Source organism: Anas acuta, chromosome 2 (assembly GCF_963932015.1).
Source record: "Anas acuta chromosome 2, bAnaAcu1.1, whole genome shotgun sequence".
NCBI lineage: Eukaryota > Metazoa > Chordata > Aves > Anseriformes > Anatidae > Anas > Anas acuta.
In genome coordinates this window covers 17695954-17712620 of record NC_088980.1, presented here as the reverse complement: position 1 = coordinate 17712620, position 16667 = coordinate 17695954, and the positions used below count along the sequence as shown (strand labels likewise).

The 16667-nt window shown below is 41.7% G+C and overlaps 1 protein-coding gene across 1 annotated transcript in view; it reads right to left on the bottom strand.

Annotated features, from left to right (window-relative positions):
* LOC137852211 (uncharacterized) overlaps positions 1-16667 on the bottom strand; it is a 143668-nt gene that overhangs the window by 105934 nt on the left and 21067 nt on the right. The gene's annotated exons all lie outside the window — the stretch shown is intronic.

Here is a 16667-nt window from a genome sequence, read left to right as displayed (position 1 = left end):
GCTCAGCCCTGCAGATTTTCCCTTCTGTACAAAAATCAGATGGGGGTCTCTCTACATGTACCATGGAGATGCTGCTCTGTCCCTTTTTCAGGCATCCAAGGTTAGAGGCAGGGCAATGACAGTTCATTCTCCTTTAACGGATTTAAACTCACAACTCAAGTAAAAGTACCTTGAACTATAATACATTTTCAGGTGTTTATTGTTGGAGCATTTTTTCCCTAACAATTTTTTTTCTTTTCTGAGTAAGAGCTGGTGAGTGAATCTGCCTCCAGAAAATTGTATTTATCCCAGGAGGACATATACTTCCTTCCAGGTCAGTGTGATGAGCAAGGCTGTGCACATTTCCTAAAAATAATTATCACATGTTTATCAAACTAAAGGTTTAGGTTTTTAACATTCCCATATTTTATTTTAATGTGTATATACATACCACACATTATATACATGCACACATGCCTGCACATACATCATTACACTGCATTGAACACATAAATGTATAGATAGCCTTCTCCAACTTGCTTACCAACATCACCCATTGGAAAACAATGAATAGAAGTATTAGTATTACTGACTATACAGCAGGATTACACACTTGAGTCCAACTAATATAAACATGGCACATGGTGAGTAGTATCACATTAGAGGTGGCTTCTACGCTGTGCAGTCAGCAGTGTTCCTGCCAAATGCCATACCTCTGCCAGGCTACATGTGCTCCAGGGAAGGAATCAAAATGTTACATTAAACCGCAATCTTTAAAGTTTAAAATTTGTGTCATTACGTAATGACATTTAAAATATAATTTCAGAGAAACTAAGAAAACACAATTAAATCTGCTTCTATTTTGAGCAGAGAATATGACAAGTGAATTTTTCCCATATTGTTTTTTAATCAAGTACAAGGTGTATTGAATTTCTGAGTTTCTGAATATTGTACAGCTGTTTAGTGTCACTACAGTTTGTCACTATTTGCCTTTAAAACATTCAAGGTCAGTACCAAAAGCCAAGTTCCACCCTAGGAAGGTGAAGGTGAAGACTTTGCCACTCATTTCTTTGGAAGCAGAATTAAGCTTTTATGCACTGTGCTATCTTGTTTGCAAATGATTATATTAGTGATTTGTTTTAGCACCTCTTTTGAAGATCATTGAAGCCAATGGAAATCTTCTTTGGTAAAACCAAATTTTTCATCCCAATACTTTAAAACCCTACTTAATTATCACCATCTTGAATAGCATCACTATTTTACAAAGATACTCTGAGGCAGCCTTAGGAAGCACGAAATATAGGAAGCAAGGAGACTACTGGGCAAACACCCAGCTTTGTCCCTGTGGCATGTGGATTTTTTGGAGGTTTTATTGAAAAGGTGAGGAGCAAAGACAGAAAATCAGGACTTGACCACAATACAAGTCTTCAGATACAGAGATTTTAGCAATTTGTCTCTGTATCCTCTGTGTCCTAATGCAGTTGCTCTTTGGATGAGTGAACATTGTTGCCTCTATCTGAAGTCAAGAAGAATTAGATTACGGACAATAAGTTCAAACCCATAAAAGCAAGAAAATGTAATGTCTGTGATAAAAAAACAGAAGAGTTAATTCATATACTATTTTTTCTGCATTCCTGTAATACCATAGAATCTGAACATCTTCCAGAGGTGCATCAAGTGATGCAGCTACCATTTGTTACATGTGTTTTGCTTTCTCTCCTGCTACCACTCAATGGCTCAGTGCATGTCTGTGAAATGTTGTGTCCTGTTTTGTTAAGGGCCCGACATGACTAACAGAAATTCTTCATGACTGTACATTTTTAGATTTGTCTCCAGGAAAGTTCAGTCTTTATTCTTAAACTAGAAAGAGAAGATTTATTCCCTATCAGGTTTTCAGGGTTCAACTTCAGGGATGCTTTCAAACAGTAGAAATACCATGGAAATTTTGTCTTTCTCCTTGGTGAAGCATAAAATATCATTTATGTGTTAAATACACACAGTCACTTCAACTCTCCCAAAGAAAGCTCCTGTTACACTTAATTTGCTTCAAACGAGATTTTAGTGTCCTCACCGTCTGATGCCTGATGGTCACAGCCCAGGAAAGTAAAACGCCTGTTTTTAATCTCTTTAAGGCAGAAAAGCACTGCCCTTTAGTGAAAGCAGATGGGAAATCCTGGGATTCCAGGCAATTACACACACATGGGAATCCAGGACTAAAGCAGTTGATGATGTTAAACTCTTTCAGCCTGCTGGAACGGATGAGTCCTCTGTAAGGATAGACTCAAAGTAGTAGTATTTTTCCAATTGATGGATTATAACCCTTGTCAGCCAGTAAAAAAAAGAATAGGAACTTAATGAAAGTGTGCCCTGAAGGCAATACCTCTTGGTACATAATTGAGTTTCAATTCTCATTATGCTTGTAATGTCCCAGAATTGGAACTGGGTACACCCATCCAAACAGGCCATCTGAACAGCCCTTATCTTGCCTCTGTCATACCCACTGAATTCTCTCTGAAGAGTTTTGCAGCCCCAGCTGTAGCAAAGTTCTGTTAACACTACATGACTGCAGCCATTAAAACTAGCTATAATCATAAACCACCAAGCACAGCTGGCAAGAACTGGTGAAGATACACTGAACCACAATAGACATCTGAGATTTAAGTCACTATTGCAGCCTTCTAACGCTGGGCTGTCGTGCATCGTGTAGTTTGTTGAAGGAAGGGGGTTACATCTGTTTTTAAGTCCCTTCTTCTCTCAGTGATTGCCAAAATCTATCAAGGCTGGGGATGAGCTGGGATGGAATGAAACACCTTGTTTAGATTTAAGGGCATTTTAAGGTTGCTGGTTCTTCTCAATTTTAAGTAGAGTGAAATAAAAACCCTTTTAATAAAATGGAAACATTTCATTCGGGAATAGCCAGGAAAAAAAAGCATCCTGAGGATGATCAGATGGGGTTTATCCCACCAACAGTTCTACAAGTCAAGATACTGCTTCATTTCCTCTTTGCTGCTGTGGCTGGTAGCTGTTTATCGTGTAGCTGGAAGACACAGGTGAGCTGCACTCTTCACCAGTGATTGCGTTTTCATAGATTTCCATGTGTTTTTCATCAACATGCTCTCAGCTACAACATTGACTGTCCAGCCTTCTGCAGTGTTGGCTGTGATGACAAATCTGATTCGAAAGTATCTGTCACAGAGCCTCAGGTGACGATTTTAAAGATTTCAGTGACCTGGCTTAGAGCATGGCCTCAAAACCATCCATAACAGCACAATTTAGAGGCAGCAAACTTCAGCATAGGACTGCATTCCTGTTTATAGCACTTATGAAGAAAGGAAGGAGCTTCTAAAACCAGCTTTTCCACTGGAGCCAGCATACAGACATGAACTGCACGGTGGAGAATCCTGGGCTTTTCGTTGATCAGAGGCATTTTTGGAGTCCAGTCAGTCTGGAACATGGTGCACAGCCACAGAAAACCATAATACCAGGCAGCATGCTTCCCGGCTTCTCACTGTATAGCCACCACCAAAATATAAGGGACTAATCGGTCTGCAGTGAATTTAGCACTCTGTTTCTTGTTAGAGGCAGGTCCACATTTGCTTTGTTAATCTCTTGCAGAAGTGCCTACTGAATTGTGAAGTTTATTTTCACTGGGGCGTCTGTCACACTTGAGTCTTTTCCCAGTATAAGGAATGGCTGCATTTCCCCATATGGCCCCCACATTCCTGCAATGTATTTTTGTCTGTATATATATAAATGTCCTCCTACCCTGCCCTTCATTAAAGTAAACATGTGTACCATAAGGTCGCTTTGTCATTTAGCGAGTGCTTTCTTGGTACCTACGTCAAACGCACAGAGCTTTCTGTTGATCTCTGCACGTTTCCTATAAAACAGCTCTGTTGCCTTCTCTGTGCTCAGATGTTTAAAATACCTGCCAGGTAGTGAGCATCCTGAACAAAAGTCAGTACTCCTGGAGACTGGGGATTTGCCTGAAACAGCCTGTAAGAAATGGGAGGAGCTAAATTCCATCTCTCCCAGGAAATTCAGCTCCTGTATGAAAGCAGTAAAAGTGACTATTTGCAGTTTGGTTTAGCTACCCTGAGGCGTGTGCTGGAAGTAGGCATCTAAGTCAGTTCTTTTTCACAGTCACACATAAGGAGATTTGAATTAGTAGCAAGGTATTTTTTAGAAGATGTTTTAGGTGATTTGGCTACAGTGAGGTCCTATGCCTAAGGGGAATTTCAACCCACATCACGGAATCATAGAATCATGGAATCATGGAATCACAGAATGGCTTGGGTTGGAAGGGACCTTAAAGTCCATCTAGTCCCAACCCCCTGCCATGGGCAGGGACACCTCCCACCAGACCAGGTTGCCCAAAGCCCCATCCAGCCTGGCCTTGAGCACCTCCAGGGATGGGGCATCCACAGCTTCTCTGGGCAGCCTGGGCCAGGGCCTCACCGCCCTCTGAATGAAGAATTTCCTCCTAATGTATAGTCTAAATCTATCCTCCTTTAGCTTAAGACCATTCTCCCTTGTCCTATCATCTGCTCAAGTAAAAAGCTGTCCTCCATCTTTTTTATAAACCCACTTTAAGTACTGAAAAGCTGCAATAAGGTCTCCCTGGAGCCTTCTCTTTTCCAGGCTAAACAGCCCCAGCTCTCTCAGCCTTTCTTCACAGGAAAGGTGCTCCAGACCTCTGATCATCTTTGTGGCCCTTCTCCAGACCCACTCTAATAGCTCCACATCCTTCTTGTTCTGGGGAACCCACACCTAGATGCAGGACTCCAAGTGGGACCTCACAAGGGCAGAGCAGAGGGGCACAACCACCTCCCTCCCCTGCTGGCCACCCCTCTGTTGATGCAGCCTAGGATGCAGTTGCCCTTCTGGGCTGCAAGCAGCACTGCTGGCTCATGTCAAGCTTTTAATCCACCAGAACCCCCAAGTCCTTCTCTGCAGGGCTACTCTCCATGAGTTTTTCTCCCAGTCTGTGCTCATATCTGGGACTGCCCCAGCCCAGGTGCAGCACCTTGCACTTGGCCTTGTAGAACCTCATTAGCTTCACATGGGCCCACTTCTTAAGCTTGTCCAGGTCCCTTTGGATGGCATCCCTTCCTCATGTGTCATCTGCACCACTCAGCTTGGTGTCATCTGCAAACTTGCTGAGGGTGCACTCGATCCCATTGTCTACATCACTGATAAAGACGTTAAACAGCACCAGCACCAAGACAGACCCCTGAGGGACACCACTTGTCACCAGCTCTCACATGGACATAGAGCCACTGACCACAGCTCTCTGGCTGTGGCCCAGACATCACCACCAAAAAGCTAAATCCCTGTTGTATTTTCCCTCAATTTCACGTGTAGATAATGTATGTGTGTGTTTACATAAAAACAAAACTCCTTAATCAATTAACTTGCATAAAACACACTGAGGGAAGATCTCATTAGAATCAAGGAAAATGATGTTTTGTAATGTATTGATAACGTGCAAATTAGGAACTGATTTATTTTAACATTAAAGTGTGTGCACTGTAATTAGCAGCAATTTTGCAGTGGAAAATGGTCTCCCAGGATACTGTAAAGTAATTCCTTATGTCTGCATTTGCAATAAATGCTACTCCAAGAAAAGAGATTTAAGTAGGAACCTGCCTCTGTTAGGCAAAAGGAGATGTATAGACTTGATCAAGGTAGAGTGTGTGCTGTGAGGAGGAACTGCTAGGTTAATCTTTCCAGATCTCACAGAGAAAGGCCTACTTGACTTGCATTCAGTGCCTGCCAAAAATAAGCAAGGTTCTCTTTTCTTTTAAAGCTATTCACATTGCAGCTTCCTGTTACTGTAAAGAGTTCCCCCTGGCACTAAAGATATAATTTACGTACAGGGCAGGCTTTGTGGCCCACCTTCTGCACTTCATTTTCCATTTAATCAAAAAATACTTAACCAAGAACTGATTTTTATGTGCAGCCCTTGGAACACCTTGACACCCTTGTTTGGCACTTTTTCCCCAGACATGACCCAGTGCAAATGTACAGAGATTCAAATGTTCCCTGGCAGAGGAGCAAGTGAAATGCTGGTGGGTGCAACGAACCCCTGGGGATCGAGCTGCAGGGACTTGGGTCCTAGGAACAAGAAAAGCTTCAGCATTTTAATTCAGGTGCCATTCCACTGCTTTGTTACCTGTATTTCCCTTGTGTCTGTACATGGCAACAGAGGTAGACTGCAGGAGAGACGAACTGACTTCTTGAACACTGAAGTTTTTATGTTGCAACTGGTGACCACCATTTAAATCAGATACATGTTTTTCTCCATGTGTAGGATTGGGTCTTTGACAGCCACAAATCATCTGAACATGCAGGGGCTCAAAAGAAGATGCAGACATTGGTTGCATTATTAGGATGAGGCTGTATGAAGTTAGGGCACTGAGGTGAGCACTGCCTCACGAGAGAAGCATTTTGGCTCCCATGAACTGCAAACTCCCACCTGTCTCGAGGCAGTGACCACATGTGGCTCAGAAGTGCAGAAGATCCCCCTGCTATTTGTTTCATGCAGAGGCATTCATACAACCCTGACACATGTCAAGATAAAACGGTTAGATAACACGACATGCCTCTACATTGCTAAAAGGAAAAATGTTATGGATAACATAAGTGAAATGCACACAGCTTGTTCCAAGGAAGCAAACCCAAGGTTATCACGTACATCTGCTGACAGTAACAGATGGCAGCACTAATTGTTGTTCACAAAGTTCATGTTGTTTTAATTTCCTCAAGGGCAATGCCTGGACGTGGACATGATGTGTTTCCATATTACCACATTTGTGCACGGCGTAGGGAAGCGCTGCTGTTCCCAGCTCTTGCTGGGGTGTCCTCAGGCTTCTGCTGCGGGCAGAGGGGCTCAGCTGAGATCCTGCCCCATGGCTCCCCTCTTCCCTGCCTCCGTTTGCTCTTGCTTGGCGTGCTGCTATCCCTGCAGCATCAAACGCTGCCTTGACCCTTCAGAAAGGTAGCTCAGCAGAAAACTATTCCTTTATTTTATTTTATTTTATATTTTATTTTATTTTATTTTATTTTATTTTATTTTATTATTTTATTTTATTTTATTTTATTTTATTTTATTTTATTTTATTTTATTTTATTTTATTTTATTTTATTTTATTTTATTTTTTTTCTGCACAAGGTTATTTTGCTGCCAGGCAGCTGAACTGAACGTTCCCCTGAAGGGGTGAGGATCGATCCTGATGGCAGAGGAAAACAGGAGACTGCATTGGGAAGGAATATGGGGAGAAAAAAGGGGAGAATAGGATTGCACTCTCCAGATAAGCACACCATCGATGCAACCACAAGAATTCTTTTAATAGCAGAATACAAATGGAGCAAAATGCCAGTAATCTTCAGTAATGATGCTTGATGCTTCCTCGTAGGGTGGAGAGCAGCTACAACGGCATGGATGCAGAGAGGTTGCCAAGGAAACAGACGTGTTTTTCCTCCGCTGTGCAGTGAAGCACATACTCCAGACATCCATACAGCCTCATTACCACTGCATCTGAATACCTCACAGTCATTAATAATGAATTTTACCCTTGTAACACCCCTGTCATAGAGAAGCATTTTGTCCCATTTTTAAAGGAACAAGGGTGAACGGAGTGACCCACCTGCCCTGTCATGCCTCCACTCTCAGCTGACTCAGACGCCTGAAATCTGAGCAATGTCAGAACAGTTGTACCGGCCATCCCACCAGTGTTGTGACTTGCACATGGGCCAACTCTTAGGGAAGAATGGGTAGATAACAAAATGCCAGCTCCTGGTAAACTTGGAAGAGCCCATTCACAGGTAAATACATGTAGATCACTCGCTGTGTTACCTAATGCTCAGGCTGCATTTTCCTCACTCTTTGTTTTCATTGTATTTTCTACACTATCACATGCTCTGAAAACTTTGTTCTTATTAGAAAAAAAAAAAAAAGTTAGTACAAATATGATTTCTTATTATTCTTACAGTAGAAATCGCTGTGCTGATACATGCACTGTTTAGATTCCTAGTGAAGATGAAATGATGGGGATCTGGTGATGTAAGCTGCAGAGGAAACATTGTACCATGAAAACACAGGCTCTCGGTCCCTTTTAGGAAACCTAGAGTTAAGTAGCATGAGCACCAGAAAAAAATAAATAATGTTCCACAGTGAGAAAAGCAGTCCATCATGGTTTCAGGAATTACGATAGGTTCAAAGTCGCTGCCTTGAGTTCTGTGTGTCTAAGCATGTCTGAAAAGCTGCTTTAAAAGCCTACCAGCTTGGCCACAAAACAGGAGAGTTCCCTCAGATGAGGCTGAATTGCATACTGCGAGCTGTGGAAAGGAGGAACAGCATGTTACGTTCTGTCAGGATTGGGCTCGTTTGTCAGAGGTACATTAACGAGGGTAGATTGTGTGGTTTGGACATACAGGTAACTAAGCATTGATTTGCTTACGTGGTTAAAGATGGCACTTCATCATTATTACCACAGACTTGACTTCTATAGGCCTCAGAAAGGGACAATCACTGCTTCTTAAAACCACCTTTGAAGATATCCACTGTCCTATCCCACCTTTTTGTATAAGTGAACTTATTCACCTGCCTCTAAGATCTCAGATTGTTCTCAAATTTAAAATATGACCAAGCTGTAAAAAGAGAAATAAGTAAATAAATAAATGTCAGAGAACAGAATCACATCTAATTTGCCTTTAGAAACACTTTTAAATACTTCTGCCATGAAAGTTTCAGTTTCAGTTTTCATAATATGATGTAGGAATTCCCAGATTTGTTCCCACATACGCATATTTTTCTTCTAATAAAACTGACCAACATATCCCATTGTGTCAAATTAGGTTAATGGTTTAGCTAGGATCCACAAAACTGGAGGGAATACAGTGACTGTGACCTCCTCTGTTTTCCTTCTTATACCCTCAGTGTTTGCAATATTTTCTTATGTCAGATAACTCAGTCTTTGAAGACTTCAGTGTTGACTTCAAGGCTGCTATGGTAAGTCAGTGTGGATGTTCAGATTCAGAAATTAACTCTAGTCCAAAAGAAAAGCCATCTGAAACACAGCATGCATTTTTACAGTGATTTGATCATTCAGAAGTATGAGGGGAGAAATATAACAAAATTTTTATTGTTCACAGCTTTGTATAAGGCAAACTACAAACAGGCTGTATTTCTTTCCATTTGAAAAGGAGTGTGTATGGGGGTTTAACATTCAATTACTGTTCATCTAATTCTATACAGAAATATCTAACAAATGGTTACAGTGAATATCAGCTGATTCACATTGTGAGACACTTAAGGAAACAAAAAAGACAAAAATTTTTAAGAGCAAGGACTGAAATGAAAATCTATTATGAACTAATTGCAAATCAGAAGCCCATGTAACTTGCAACAAAACAATTTGGAGCAAAGACTTGTCACAAACACAGCTGTTTAATGTATGGCACAAAAATCAAAAGACATCCTTTTCTTTGTGCTCAAAGAGCTCATTCATCTCTCTGGTCTCTGAAGAGCTCTTTAAAAGAAAAATGAGTTAACTATGAAGGCAAAGATGCCAACCGTAGATGAAAAGATTGTTTTAACTACCTCAACTATGCCTATAGTAATTTCTCTGTCATTTACCTGCCGCATTACCTACATTCAGCTGATGAGCCCATCTGTCTCCAGGCCAGCAACATCTCCATTCTAGTGAGCAGCCATTTGTCAAAACCTTCCCCGGGGTTAGAGACCTGCCTTTTTACTTCCCTTATCAGCTAACTATTATTGCCACTTTTATGACTGCTAAGCCAAGGCAGTGATAACTAAGACCTTCCCCTGCTCAGAGCTCTGCACGATCAAGAAAAAAAGAGACTCTGTGGTAGTCAAATTTGCTACCAGCAGCAGTGAAGGGAACGGAAACACCAGGGCAATATGAACATGGGGCAATATGGGGCTATATGAACATGGTCAGCCCTCCTGGTGTTGTAGAGACAGTCGGTGCTACTGCCCATCTACTGCAATGGCGTTGTTAATAGGGCTACAGTGCTACCTTGGTGATCAGTCTGGGTATTTCAGAGAGCTGTAAAGAAAACAATGATTGCAGAAGAGACTTCATAAACTTCATTCCCTAAATTCAGACACATGTGAGTGAGAGCCCTCAGCAGTTTGCCGTCGGCGAGACCCAGCGAACTCATCTTGCTGCTTTCCTGGGAGGCACCGAGGTATGTAGTACATGCTGCCAATGTGGGGAACCGAAGCACACACGGGGTGGGCTGTCTTCATTGACTTTTGTCCCAAGCAGTTTTTGTTTATCATTCATGAGATTGAGGACTACATCCACATGATTACCCCAATCCCTAACACAGATTTAGGACTGGATGCTTGCATGGTTCAGTATGCCATGCTCTGTGCTGCACCCAAGGCAGCTCTTGGCAAAACACCTTGCAGAACAGTGAAAAACGGGGATTCAAGGAACAGTCAGGAGGCTGGACAACTCTTTCTTTAAATCTGGTCTCTCAGGCACCTTAAACAAGATTACATGTAAACAAGCACGTCGCCACAGATGTGTCTACATAAAAACTCAGAACGACAAAATGTCCACCTACTAGCTATTTCCCAGTTCATCCTCAGAGGGCACATCTATACTACCAAATAAAACAGAGCTCAAGACCAAATGGTGCAGATGGCTTTGTATTTGCAGTGCTTCATGTGAGCTTTCTCTAGTGAAACTGGCTGCAGTCACACTAGATGCACAACGGTAGAGATATGGTTGCTGACCTTGGGTGTGCTCTGGATGTTGTGCAGGGTACCTGTGACCCTAAGAGAGGTACCTGTTGAAGGCTGAGTTACAGCCCCCCAGAATTGCATTTTTAGAGTACAAACATGGAAGGCATATATTACAGTCCCAGCCTAAGTCTCACTATTGTCAAATGTCCCGTGTCCCCAGTGACTTGTGAAAACTCAGCCCACTTCAGGAAGATCTCTGTGCTATCTATTTTCTAGGTGTTTTTTCAGACATTCAGACCAGGCTGGGCTCCTGGAACAAATTTGCCTTAAGTTGCAGTTACACTGAATGTGGGCAGCCTTCCAAGTAAAGCATTTCTTACCCTCAGGAGTACAACAATCAACAACAGAAATGCTACAACAGCAAAACAGCCTAACACACCCCAGCCACACCTAGAGCTTAGCATTTTCTGGAGGTTGGTCAGATCCCACCTATTTCTGCTCCAGGGAGGGCCATGCCACAGAAGGCGATGCCATCATGCCAATTCCTGAGCTCCAGCAAGGCGTCCCTCTCACAGAGCCAGCCTGGCCTGTTCCCTTGCTGTGTCTACGTACTCTGACCTGTATCTGATCAAAAAATACTGGGCCTAGATTGGACAGGAACAAAACTTCAACAACATTCATACTTGGCTTGTCAAGTAAATAATGCCTGAAGAGTTCACCAGCTCTTGTGACTGCAGGTGAAATTACAAAAAGTACATTAGCACTTTGGTGCCTTTTTGGAAATAACCTTGTCGAACCAATAGATCAAGGGTCACAGACCAGTCATTGAGCATCATACACCTTCTGTATTTGCTTTATGTACATAAAATGGGAGCACTTCCAGCTCAAGTCACCCAGATCCTAACTAACAGCCAATTTTAATGTACATATGGGTTTCCCTTTACTTCTAGGACTTACACTTCTATACTTCTACATACCAATACCTTTTACGTAAACAAACTCTTCGTAGAATCAAGGTCTGTATTTAGTATCTTCTTCATAACATGAAGTTCACTTGAAGGGACTTTGCTCAGGGCATATTTCATGTGAAATAACTGTCCAACCACTGTTGGCAGGTACCAAGGATTGTTCTGTTTATTTTGCCCAGTGGAAATCTTAAATCCATTTCAGAGCCTCATAATGCTGTCAGATTTATACCAGATGAGCTGTGTGGAGCAGAGCAGGTTGGTAGAAAGAGAATTTTAATCCAGTTGTGCAGGTCTGTAGCCCTAAGAGCAACTAGAAATAAAATGGCTTCTGGCATAACTTCAGAAAAAGCCATAAACTGTTCTACATTATGTAGCTGCCACAATCCCCAAGACCACATCTAAGTAAGTGAGGTTGGGAGAAAGGGCATCTTTATGACAGTTTTCACCATATTACCTTTTTAAAAACTGTGCCGTGAGCTAAAATATTGTCCATTTCCTCAACTGTGTATTGCAAATCTTAAAGAACTTGTATTTCTTATTATTCAAAATATTAACATTAGTATTAGGACATTTGGAGTATTAACCTTAGAGTCATAATTAAACCAGCTGAAGTACCTGATGATTGGATTATATTTAACTTAAAGATTAAGAATTTTGAAATATTTTATAAGTAGCACACCTACAATACTGTAGGTATTTATTAAAATATTATATGCAGAATAGCAAACACGATGCTTTGTGATTGGGCCTCTGGAAATCAGTTGCCAGGAAGACTGGATGAAAGATCTTTTCTGTATAGTTGACTTTTGGAGCAATTGAAAAGATAAGGAAAGAAATGTATCCGTTTGGTTCATGTGCCCACACACAAAGCTGAAAGAAGTTTTCACAGACAGCAGATTTTCCGCAGTCGGAGCAAAGATGTGCAAAACACTGAAGAGCACTGTCATTGAAACAGGTCACTTCTAGGTAGGAAAAGCAGAACCGTGGAGATCTGGTATGAATTTATATACTTCCAGAAGTGGGAACTGAGAAAACGAAAACCTCCACTGAAAACAGCCTATTTGTGAGTGATGCACCCAAGTCCACTCTGGATGTTACTCCAAGCAATGGAGTAGATATGGCTGCTTGCTTTGTCAATCAGCAAGCACACTGTAGGCTCTGGATTGACCTTCACGCTTTCTTCACCAAATGTCATTTCCATAAAAACTTACTGCTTTTAGGAGCAGAATTAGAAAATGTTGATGGATAACCTTAAATTGTGCATGTGATTTTTCCCCATTTCATTTTGGGCTCTGACTTACTTCTTCATTGCTCCCTTTTAACACATTAAGTACCAAAATTCATAATGCCTCAGCTGGGAACACATATGGCTACAGACAGATTCTCCAAGGTCCACAGCAGGCTGGCAGGATCAAGCTTGTCAAAATGTTCTCAAAGTTTGCAGCATGGAGCACAGTGACACTTTACAGAAGGAAGTAAGCTGTTTGCTGCCTTAGGTTGAGATACACAATTGTTAGAGAGGAAAGCAGAGAAGAAAAAATACATGTTTTTTCTCATCATTAGAAGCGTTTTTAACCTTTACTGGTGCACTTAATTCTCTAGAGTCACTAAAACACACAATATCAAAATCTAACCTTGGCTGGAGGAGGGATTTTGCATGGCTTAACCACCATGTGCTCTTCACAAATGCTGCTGTAATGACTCCCACTGTACCTGCAGAATGCCACCACCCTCATCTTCCAGGGATGTAGGCAGATCCAAATGGGACAAAAAGTCTCTGGTTACTTACGTTTCAGTCTCTCTGGGGTATGTGGTGTGTATGTGTATATGCTGTTTTACAGGTGAAAATCGGTTCAGCCTACAGACAACAAAACAGTTATTCAAAGTGCAGTTATACACTGAAACGTGACAGCAGAAGTGGTGGTGCACATTGGAGGTAGAGCTGTGGGAACAGTGGATTTTCAGTTGCATGCTGAACATCAAAGGAGCACGGAAGGCAGAATAGCAGAAATCAGAGGAAAACACAAAATCTGGCCAATACAAAACAAACACTTGCAGTTTCCCAGGTGAGAAAAGCTGTCACTGCACCCCTCTAGCAACACCAAAAGGTGAGGGAAAGTTCACCTTGAGACAGGGCTTCAGGAGGATGAAGCAGTCGAGGATAACAACTGCTACCTCAGCTGGGATCACAGGGCTTGTGTCTCTGGGGAGCCTGGCAGTACTGGGTACTATTTTTGAAAAACTGAACAGATGTGTTTGAAATGTATTATTTTTGTCTGGGATTTAAGCATATGATGGGAAAATATTCTTTAAGAGGTTTTCGCATGAATCAAGTCTATGTTAAGTCACTGATACTAGTCTGAAGTAATTGTTTAAACAAATATAGGTATGTGTTCAAGAAAAAGTGAAGTGCAGATCACTTTCAGCCATAAAGGCATCTTAAGCAATTTGTCTTGCCTACTTGGCATAAGGCACACGTTTTTATTCTCCTCTACTGATAAAAACAACAAATGTACTTCTTCAACAAACAGAATATTTTACAATATATACTAAATCTTTTACTTTTTTGACCTTCTGAATAGAGTAAGAGGCTTTTATTTGAGTTTGATGCAAAGCATCTTCAGCTCTTCACTCAACACCTGCATTTAATCTATGAAGTCTCAGAAGTCTTTTATACTCTGCAAAAAAAAAAAAAAAAAAAAAAAAAAAAAAGGCTGCAATCATGCATCTCAGATGTGATTATCAGTTTAAATCACTCACCAGGTCACATTTGCTTTGAAAGCCCGTATCTATCATATGGAGTCCTGAAAAAATTTCAACTTATAATTTAAAACACTCAAGCAAGTCAGGAAAAACTAAGACAAGAACACTCTGTTGACATCTGACACGTACAGAGGTCCTGAAGACACTTAGTACAGGTCTGTATTATTCACTGCAGTATAATAGACAAATACCTGAAGGTAACTTAAATGAGCAACATTTGGTACCATCAGCAGCCAGGTCATGATAACGTGGAGCTCAGAGATGGCTCATTTATCTAATGAGAAGTAGTTCCCAATATAAACATACTTAAAAGGTAATGATGAGTTTTGCATGCCAAAACCCACAAAGATATCCAGAGGTTTCACAATATATGTTGTCGTGTAATTACTCAATTACACAACTTAATGTTCCAGCTCAGCAAAATATCTAAGCATATTTAGCATACTCTAATGTTACTGAGGTTTACAGAAATTTGTAGATGGGAAGTGGTTTAACAAAGAGAGACAGAAATGAAGACAAACACAATAGAATTTGTTTTCAATTGAACACATTTTCAATTACAACTGATTTAAAACAAAAACAAACAAAAACAAAGAATTTCTTTCAGAAGGTTCTGAAGAAATTCAATTCAAAGTCTTCTGCATTAAACACTAGACTATGTTTCTTCCTTCTCCCACTTTTCTCACCTTCTATCTCCATTTTCCCTACTTTCACTTTCTAGTTTTCCTTTCTATCTTCTACTTTTCCAGTTGAAAGATGGCAAAGTGGAAAGTTGGAGAAATTGAAGAAGATGTAGGAACTTGTAAAAATCCTTTTTCCACAATTGCTCCTTTAAAACTGATATTTAACCCAAGGACATATATATATATATAAACATGAAAGGCTTTTACTTCAAGCTTTCGCTAAAACCAGGAATTAGCACCTGGTTAGTGAGGAAATTACATCCAGCCTTTTAAGGCTACTTTCAAGAGATGCCATTTAGCAAGACTGCACTAGACTGAGAGAATGATTAGTTTTTATTCTAAAGAGTCCGTAAACAAAAGATGCAATCCTGCAGGTCACAACATGACTGCAGAGCTCCAAGGAAGGACTGAAGAAAGCTACACAAACTGCAGCTGGGCAAGAAACTGCTGGGCTAAAAGTAGCAATAACAATTCAGTTATTTAATGCAAACAAGAGATTCTTGAATCCCTCTTTTCTGGTCATTCTGTTTTCGTGCAGCAAGAGCTAGACTGTGAATCATTTCTATAGATTATAGATACAGAGATCATAGAATCACGGAATGGTTTGGGTTGGAAGGGACCTGAAAGCCCATCCAGTTCCAACCCCCTGCCATGGGCAGGGACACCTCCCACCAGACCAGGTTGCCCAAAGCCCCATCCAGCCTGGCCTTGAACACCTCTAGGGATGGGGCAGCCACAGCTTCTCTGGGCAGCCTGGGCCAGGGCCTCACCACCCTCTGAGTGAAGAACTTCCTCCTAACATCTAATCTAAATCTCCCCTCTATTAGTTTAAAACCATTCCCCCTTGTCCTATCACCACAGCCCCTGACAAAGAGTCCCTCCCCAGTTTTCCTGTAGGCTCCCTTTAGATAATGGAAGGCTTTTGTAAGGTCTCCCCAGAGCCTTCTCTTCTCCAGGATGAACAACCCCAACTCCCTCAGCCTGCCTTCATAGAAGAGGTGTTCCAGGCCTCTGATCTTCATGGCCCTCCTCTGGACCCACTCTAACAGCTCCACATCCTTCTTGTGCTGAGGGCACCACACCCAGACACAGGACTCCAAGTCAGGTCTTAGAAGAGCAGAGCAGAGGGGCAGAATCCCCTCCCTCCCCTGCTGGTCACAGTGCTTCTGATGCAGCCCAGGACCCGGATGGCTTTCTGGGCTGTGAGAACACATTGCTGGCTCATGTCAAGCTTCTCATCAACCAACACCCCCAAGTCCTTCTCCTCAGGTCTCCTCTCAATTTATTCTCTGCCCAGCCTGTATTTGTGCTTGGGATTCCCCCAGCCTAGGTGCAGGGCCATGTGCGTGGCCTTGTTTAACCTCATGAGGTTAAACGTCTCAGGCCTGTCCAGGTCCCTCTGGATGCCATCCTTTCCCTCCTGCGTGTCAAGTACACCACACAGCTTGGTGTCAGCAGCAAACTTTCTGTGGGTGCACCCAGTCTCACTGATCAGAATAACCCCACACAATGCTGTTAAATTTCCCATAAATGACAGAGAGTCTATGAAGT